Here is a 9,714-nt window from a genome sequence, read left to right as displayed (position 1 = left end):
TGCCCGCGCAATTCCTAGTTTTTGCTAAATTCTATGTAAGTTAAGCTACACTTAATTTATTTCAAGTGAGACTTATATTTATGGTCATAGTTGTTAATATGAACATATAAATAAGATTTATCAGTAATTCTAAGTCATTATACTGATTGATCTACTTACGATGATGATCTTTAGGCTGGATTTAGTGAAGTGTTTAAAGTGAGATTTCCAGATAATATACTATGTATACTAAATGGACCCTACCTCTGATATGATCCTACAAGGTTGTTCCTTACTTGATAGATCTTTATGTAGACATTGGGATTAGTGAGGAATCAAGACTATCATTAGTCACAATAAATATAAGACTAATACTTAGTGATATTCGTACCTAGGTCGCATCAAAAGGAAAAGCTAAGGTGTTTAGCGAAGCTTTGCCAAAATCACCAGTCATCCACTCTTAACAGGTGAGTACATCGTTACTTTCATCTTATGCATATATATGAGGTATTTAGATAACTAAGTGCTATATGTGCTTATTATCTGTGATTGAGACCTTCTACGTTAGGTGAAACTATATGAGATGATTTTATTTAACCATATATGTATTTTTATACTTATAATATATAGGGTAGTGAAAGGTAAAGAGAGATGGAAATAATGATGAGAGGTCGTGACTTTTATAGTACTACCGGACTAGCAATGTAGTCACCTAGTAGGGTATTGATGATGACCACAGACTATTCTAGACAAGTCAGGTCAAACATGGGAAGGTACATAACATGTTGATGTTTATAATTCAAAACATGGATAGGCCTATAACATGTAGATGTTTATAAGCTATACAAGGGTTGGTTTAAAACATGTAGATGTTAATAGATCATACATGGACAAGTTTACAACTTGTAGATGTTAATGAAATTATTTGTGGACAGGTCTACGACCTGTAGGCATTGATGAACCATACGTGAACAGGTACACAACCTGTAGGCGTTACCAAATTATACATGCGAAGGTCCTCGACCTGTAGATATTCAAGAACTTCATACGGACAGGACTACGAATTGTAGGCATGAATGAATTATTCATGTGGGTATTCTTTTCACCCCATGGCCACCTTATTAGTACATGTTGCTAAGGAATCCCCGAGGCAGTATTGTTCACTTAGAGATCTTTAGGATAGATCCCTTAAGATCATCGGTTTAGGATCAATGAGTGAGAATAACGGGAATAGGTAATCGAGTTATTTGGTTGATGCGAAATATATGTTTATAACAATTTAATTATAATATTGTGGGTTGAAAACCCTTTGTACTCACCAGGTTTCACAACCTGACCCACTTTGTTTCTTTGTATCACAAGTAATAGTACGAACGTATATGATGTTTGGATCTGATGAGCGATTCAAGGAAATATAGACCATTAGATGTTGTAAGGCCAGTAGTGACTATGTGTATGCTTATGTTTCTTGTATCAGTTATGACATTGCAGGTTTTTAATAAATCAATGAAAAACATTTCTTTGGAAATACCTTTTATGGGACAATTCTACAATATAAAGAATAGCGTGTTTTAAAATAAGCATAAATAAAAAAGTTCTTTTCTGACTGTGAAAATGCGGATGTCACATTTAGTATCAGAGCATTAGTTAAGCGAACGATGAATTTTTAGGATTTCTAGACTTAAACTTAAAATGCTAAAAAATGATCGTGAGGTGTATGTCCATATTATTTTAGGTAGTATACCTCAATTGACACAAGCACTAACTTACTTTAGAATAAGATGCCTAATTTGTTGTTATGTGCTAAATGATTTATATCATGCTTTAGGTTGCCTAAATTGCGATTACTTGATTAGATCTAAGGTTTGTTGCCGACCATGATTAGGAAATTTTATGTGTTCAGGCTTCTAAACATTTAATTACTGTATTAGAACTGACATATAACTTTTCGGGGTGATAAGGAGGACTATGCGTCTAAACATAACTAAAATCTTCTCTATCATAATATATTATCAATTCCGATACCATGAATGATTGTCCCATTGTACATAAAATCATGGTATGGACTTGAAGTGGATTGGGAAACGGTAACAAAAACTAGCAGCCCAAACCTCGACGAGTGATCGAACATGCACCAGAAGTTGTGCCAATAGCTAAACTAGTCACGATGGAAGGAGTCCAAGCTATGATTCGAGTTATGCTAGTTGAGAAAATGGAGCAAACTAGACAAATACTCCAAGGGAATAAGAGAGAAATCACTACACCAATGGATGAACCAGTGTTGAATGAGGGTTAGCCCGAAGAAGAAAGCTACAGTCGGACTGTGGACCAAGTTGAACCACGAATGGTTAGAAGGAACAACCATGACCAAGAGGTTGAGAGGAATGGATGCAAGTACAAATACTTCATGGCTTCCAAACCACCACGTCTTTGTGTAAGCCCAACACCAAGTCTCTCTAAATGTGAAGGATTATAAATCGATCATAGCAATATCTAATTGTTTTTACAACTTGGAATTTAAATCAAAGTGGAAAAAGGCATATAAACGATCAACGATGCCCTAGAATCAATCATCAAAGCGCCTTGATCGCGTCTCCTATTTGAACTTCCAACTCTGACTCTTGTATATGCTCAAGAATGGTCATAAAATGACAGTGTTAATAACATATGATATTATATGGTCATACCAATAACAAGTAGACACTTTACAAATGATATTTTAGCATATGAATTAGATTCATATTAAAATATTACAACTCTTGTATTTATTATTTCATAAAAAAATAATATCAACATAATTCATATCATATGAATTATTTTAAATATGGTGCTTATATAATTTAATTGTTAAATGATTTAATTTGAGTAATATATATTTATTTAATTTAAATAGTTAAGTTAAATAAATAAAAACATGTATTTATATATCTATTTAAATGTCAAATATATATATAAATATGAGAAAGATTTTATAAAATATAAAAGTTAAAATTTTATAAAATGTAAGTGAGCAATGAGGAGAGTGGATGAGTGTTTGACTCGTTCTCACTCTCTTTCCACTTTGAAAACGTCCACCTTCTTCCCAAAGAAGGTGATCCAATGCATGTAGAGCTTTTATGTTGTATAATGATTGTGTTTTCGATGTTGGAAGAGTATTTAATAATAAAGGGTTTCATTCTTTCTCTCTTCTTGCTTCTCGGCCGAATTCAGTCTCATACGGTTGTTTTTAAAACCAAGCATCAGCATGTAATGTGATCCTTTGTCGGATTTTATGTTGTTCAAGTTTCATTCTAAAGTCTTCTGTTGCAAACTCAAAAGTTTTATGTTTTGAAACTTGATCTTGAACACCATATTTCCATCAGATCGATGGTTTGTTAATCTTCACTATTCCACCAAGTTTTAGTTGCTCCAATTCGATTTTGTCTACAGTCGCTTCTCTTGCATTTCCTGAAGCAAAAGGAGATGATTCAAGGAGAAAGGACGGAAATCTTATTAAATCAGTATCTATTTTAAAAGAACAGGTCGAGTATCTAACACAAAAGGCTCAAATTGTAGAATCTAATCTAAAAAAAACATCGACACAATTGAATGAAACAACTAAACAATTTAAAAATGAAGAAGTTAAAAAAGAAGCTGAAAATGAAGATATAACATCTCTTAGAACAGAGGTTAGTAACGAACTATTGGTTAAAATATGATTCAATTGTTTATGATTTCATAAAGTTAAATTACATTGTTGAAATCCTAGGAGAGGTTGAGTATCTGACCATAAGGATAGGCCAGGGAGGTTGCATGTCATTTCACTCTAAATCCTTCCAAAACATTCTAGTGAATTAGATCCCCCCCCCCCCTTTGGTGTAAAGCTACAAACAACGCCTAGAAACATAGCTTTTGAGAGTTATTAATTTACTCATTTACTGGTTGCATTATATTTTACTCTTATTATCATTAATCTAAGAAAGTTTTATGTTATCTACAAGTTAGTTTTGCACACCCTTAACTCTTTAATGTAGTGTCCTTTTGAAGGTACGGTTTTGTTACTATGAAATCTTACTATAATAGGCTTGATATGGAAATTAGGAGTTCTAATATCTTTTTTTTCACTATATCTATTGTTTTTAATATTAATGTGTTGATTATATGATTTTTGATTTATAATATCAGTTCAGGGGGTATAAATGTATATATATATATATATATATATATATATATATATATATATATATATATATATATATATATGTATATATATATATATATATATATATATATATATATATATATATGAGTTTATTAACAGATTTGAACTTCTTTCACCAGAAGCCTTGGCTGGAAGGTAAATTTGTTCTTCGCATTTAAATGCAACCGTTTACACAGATAAATATATTTCCATCACTACTCAATTCCTTGTAATTCTAGTTGGATAGATATTTATATGTGAATGGTACGTGAAATTTTCACTTGTAAACATTACATGATATATTCACATTTAAATATTACATGATATATCCATATCTCAATATTATATAGCATATTTATAGGTGAATATGCTTGTATATGTTAATCGTATTTGAATCTTACATGATACCATCACATATATACATATATTTGTGAATATATGAATATATTCATGTGCTTATACATGCATATTGCATTGTTTATTCACATATGAATATTACATATAATTTCAGTGAATAGTAAAAGGATTTATTCATATGTGAATATTATGTGGTATATTCACATGTGAATGTTACATGACATATTCATATCTGAATATTACATGGCAATTTCACATGCGAATAAGATTTTATATATTATTCACATATGAATCTTAGATGATGTCACCTCATGCGAATCATACATAATATAATCAGACATGAATCTCACATGTGAATCACATATGAATCTTACATTATATAATCACAGGTGAATCTTATATGATATAATCACATGTGAGTCTTACATTATACAATCATCCGTGAATCTCATATTTGAATCTTTCATTATATAATTATCGGTGAATCTTAAATGATATAATCACATGTGAATTCATATTTGAATCTTTTAGATAAAATCACTTGTGAATACCCCATGATATAATAACATGTGAGTGTTCTTCGTTAACTATTTTTTTAATGTTCATGTAGGTTTGGAAAAAAATTTCTAGAATATTGAAGAGGGGGAAAAATATGGTAAATTGGGCACGAAGAAATGAAAGACCCTTTGAAATTTTGTAGAATTTTTTCATCTTTTTTAAAATTTATATTGGATTGAAAAAATAAGTTTACTATTGTGTTTATAGATTATTAAATAAATTTTTTATCATTTACTTATAAATATTTTAGAATAAGAACTATGCGTATATGCACTTGTGAATGTGCTTTTATATATATATATATATATATATATATATATATATATATATATATATATATATATATATATATATATATATATACACTAAATTACTAGGTTTTTGAAATTTATTGATTTTTGAAAAATTATTGTTTAAAAAATGACTTTTTTTAGTTTACTATTTAAAAAAAATAATCGAAAAGGTTGATTTTTCTAAAATATACAAAAATTATGATTTTAAATAAATTTTGAAAAGTAGATTTATTATGTTAATTTTAGGCCATTTTATTGATATTTACAATAACAAAAAAAATTGAATGAGATTTGTAATATGACAATCATGCCTTTAATGAGTTAATTTTGATCTGACGTTTCACTTTTATTAATCTTGTTTTCACGAGTATATGAGTTCTCAATGGATTTCAATCCAATATATATATATATATATATATATATATATATATATATATATATATATATATATATATATATATATATATATATATATATATAGAGAGAGAGAGAGAGAGAAAGAGTTGGGATCATATATAAACTATAAGTATTATGTGCATGTATGACCATTTCTAGACCAATCACCATTTAAAGGCAAATTAGTAACATTGTAAATAATTAATTTAACAACCTAAAATTACATTCATACACTGTAACGTCCCAAAACCCATAGCCAAAAATTTTGTTTTTATATTAAATAAAACATCAACTAAACATGTTTATCAAAACCATAAGGAAATCATAGTATATCTATAATCATCCAAAATACACCAGAGTCAATAAAGAGGAAATCATGGTGTGTGTGTGTGTGTGTTGCGATCATCCCGAGCTCTCCCATTCGATCCGGAAGTACCTGAAACATAAATTGAAAACCGTATGCACAAAGCTTAGTGAGTTCCTCTAAGTAATCCATACCATACATAAAATGGGGCTTGTCCGACATCCGTCAGGCCTCGCCCGACATTGATCCCCGCCCGGAACAGATATGTCAGTAACATGCGATGGGCCCCGCCCAACACACTCCTCAAGCTCCGCCTGGCATCGGGCACCACCCAACATAAACACAACACATGCAAGAGTCACACATAAAACTAGCATGCAAATAATAATAATCCATGGGCCGACATTGGTGCCTTCAACCCGCCAAACACTGGGAGGAGGCTCACCTCAATCTGCTGAAAAAAATCAGATAAATGCTCGGACAGTTGATCTGGTAAATCTCCGTACTAAATTTAATAAAACAATACCGTAACTAATAATTAGGTCACAAATCATAACCGAGAGTTCAAAACCACAATCCCGACTCTTAGGGTAAAAAACTATTTTACCCCCTCAAAGCTAAACCCATTCAATCAAGGCCCAAACCCTCAAAATGGCCCATAAAGGAACTTAGGCCCGCAACAGGTACTACGCCGTACGTACCTGGCCTATACACCCCGAGTAGTCAAGTTGATCGTGAACAGACCTTAGACCCAGTACGTGCAGTGTACTCAAAAGTATGCCCGACGTACTGGTCGGAGTCCCAAACCTTATCCAAAGGTCTTAATCCTTTAAGATCTTAAGGTCCAAACCTCAGATCTACATATAAACAAGGTGTTAATCCATAAAGTTGGCCACTTTACTCACTTGCATGCCTTAATGGGATCCAATACTAAACCCTAGGTCCAAAACTTCATAAAAAGGCCAACAACTCAACCATAGGTGAACTTTAACTCTCAAGATCTGGGTTTTATGACTCCATACACTTTTAAATGCTAAAAAGGATATCTCAAATGGTCTGGAGTAGTCTATACTCCATAAAACCAAGGTTTTAGGAAAATAAAGTGCATAAACATGGACATAATGAGATCTTGAACAAAGAACTCCAAGTTGTGAACTTGATACCTTCTAAAGATGCACAAAAATGTGTAGAATCTGGATCCAAGGGCTTGAATGTAGCACTCCTTATTCAAGGAACTTCCTTCACCACCAAGAACCACCCAAAAACACCAAAAGATCAATATAAGGTTTAATAACACTTAAAAGAGGGCTAGGGTTTCGTGGGATATCTTCTAGGATAAGGAGGCTGATGAAGGGAAAGATCTTGAGTCCATAATGTTGCTTAAATATGGTCCAAACCCTAAAAATTAGTGTTTGTCCCCGGAAAGTGTATGCCCCGTGTAGTAGAAGTACGCACAGCGTATGCGCTCCTTCCTAAAAGTTTCACTTTTCACCGCTTGTGACCAAATTTGCAAACTAATTTAATATCTAGGGCCAAATAAGATATACGTGGAATCTGGGTGTTACAATTCTTCTCCACTTGAATTAGAATTTGTCCTGGAAGTTTGTTGCCGCAAATAACTCTGGGAAATGAACCCTCATATCATCCTCAGGCTCCCAAGTCCACTCCAAACCCTTTCGGTGCTGCCACTGAACCTTCACGAGATCCACAACCTTTTTTCATAGTGTCTTCGTTCTCCTGTCAAGGATCGTCACTGGTCTCTCTATATACTTCAGGCGATTATCCATCTGAATGTCCTCCAATGGAACCACTATGGAATCATCAACCAAACATTTCGGCAGCGGAGTGACATTAAAGGTACTATGGATCTGACTAAGCTCCTCTGATAGATCCAGCCGATACGTAATCCTGCTTACCTGGGCTACCACCTTGAAAGGACCAATATACATGGGGCCTATCTTACCCCGCTTCCTGAATCAAATGACACCTTTACACGGTGAAATCTTCAGGAATATCATGTCCCCAACCAGGAACTCTGAGTCTGACCAACGTCTATCTGCGTAACTCTTCTATCAGCTATGTGATGTCTGAAGTCTGTCGCGAACCTGCTGAACCAATTTCGTCGTTTGGAGTAACACCTCCGTACTCCCCTTGACCTGCTGACTGATCTCACCCATGATATCAGGGTCCTACACTTCCTCTCATAGATCATCTCAAAAGGAGGTCAATCAATGCTGGCGTGATAACTGTTGTTATGCAAAAACTCCGCCAAAGGAAGATACGTATCCCAACTCCCGCCAAAATCCAGTACACATGACTGTAGCATGTCCTCCAATGTCTGGATAGTCCGATCACTCTGACCATCATTCAAGGGGTGGAAAGTCGTGCTGAAGTGCAGACGAGTACCCAACTCCTTGTGGAATCTCTTCTAGAACCAAGAAGTAAACCGACCATCCCTATCAGAGACCACAGAACTGGCACTTGTAACGCCCGTGTTTCTAGGCTAAGCATTAGTATGATGATGTAATAGTTAGGGTAAACAAATGTAACTTATTTTGAAGTAATAAAGAATAATTACTTGAATATTATGTGAATTATGTGATTTTATATGCATTATACTTATCTATAAGATATAACAAATTTAGAATGAAATATGCGTCAAAAATAAAAATATAGATAAACCCGATATCCATGAAGAAAGTTGTAGTGGTCGTGAGAAGGATTCCAGAGATATAAAGAACGCAGAAATCCGAGTTATAACGAAGAAGTTATGACCTGTCAAAGTTTTACGGCTAAACTGGCACGGTACCGTGTAAAGTAAAAAGTGAATTTTTGAAAAAAAAATACTTTTTATCCTTAGCGAGCTAAACGAAAGTCGCAGTATACATTAAACCGAGAGCGTGCATAAAAAGAACGTCCAAATCTGACTTCGTATGAGGAAGTTATGAATTTTCTAAGATTTGACATAGTAGTGTGCATGCAGCCCGGAGTTTGAATTTTAGATCGAGCGAGTTTTAGCCAACACAACCTAAACAAGAATCGAAGATCTCGTCAATAGGAGCTCGGCGATAAAAAGACAGGCGAAATCGGACGTCGGATGACAAAGTTATGAATTTTTAACGAACTTTTCCTGTTCTGGCCTGTTAAAAATATAACTTTAAAAATAAAGTCAAAATTAGCCGACAAGTCTAAAGGAAAGTTTTAGAGTATGTTCCCACCTACACGTGGATATAAAGAACATCGAAAACGAAGCTCGTATGCGAAAGTTATGGAATTTAGAATTCGGAAGGGTGCTGCTGCGAAGGGGGTGACGTGGCACAATATAGGTCACTACTTGCCCTCCACCAGAATGGTGACAAGTGGCACCAAATCGACGAGTTGGACCTTTTTCCAACTTATAAAAACCATTCGAGAGAGCCTTCATTCTTCACACCAAAAACCCTTTCTTTCTCTCTCTACTCTCTCTCTAAACCTCCCAAACACCCCCAAGCCTAGGAAACTTCCCTAGCACTAGAAGAAAGCCCCGGAGCGCCCAAAGGCTCCGAGAAAGAGTTTTTCGGCTCAAAACTCTGCCCCCGCAGAGCCCGGTTTTCAAGCAAACCTCCCGGTTTCGTCGAAGCGAAGCGCTGTCCAAGTTGGAATCACCA

This window comes from Lactuca virosa, chromosome 4, assembly GCF_052849685.1.
Source record: "Lactuca virosa cultivar CGN04683 chromosome 4, Lactuca_virosa_CGN04683_v6, whole genome shotgun sequence".
Taxonomy (NCBI): domain Eukaryota; kingdom Viridiplantae; phylum Streptophyta; class Magnoliopsida; order Asterales; family Asteraceae; genus Lactuca; species Lactuca virosa.
The sequence above is the reverse complement of the archived record's forward strand: the minus strand, read 5'-3'. Positions refer to the sequence as shown.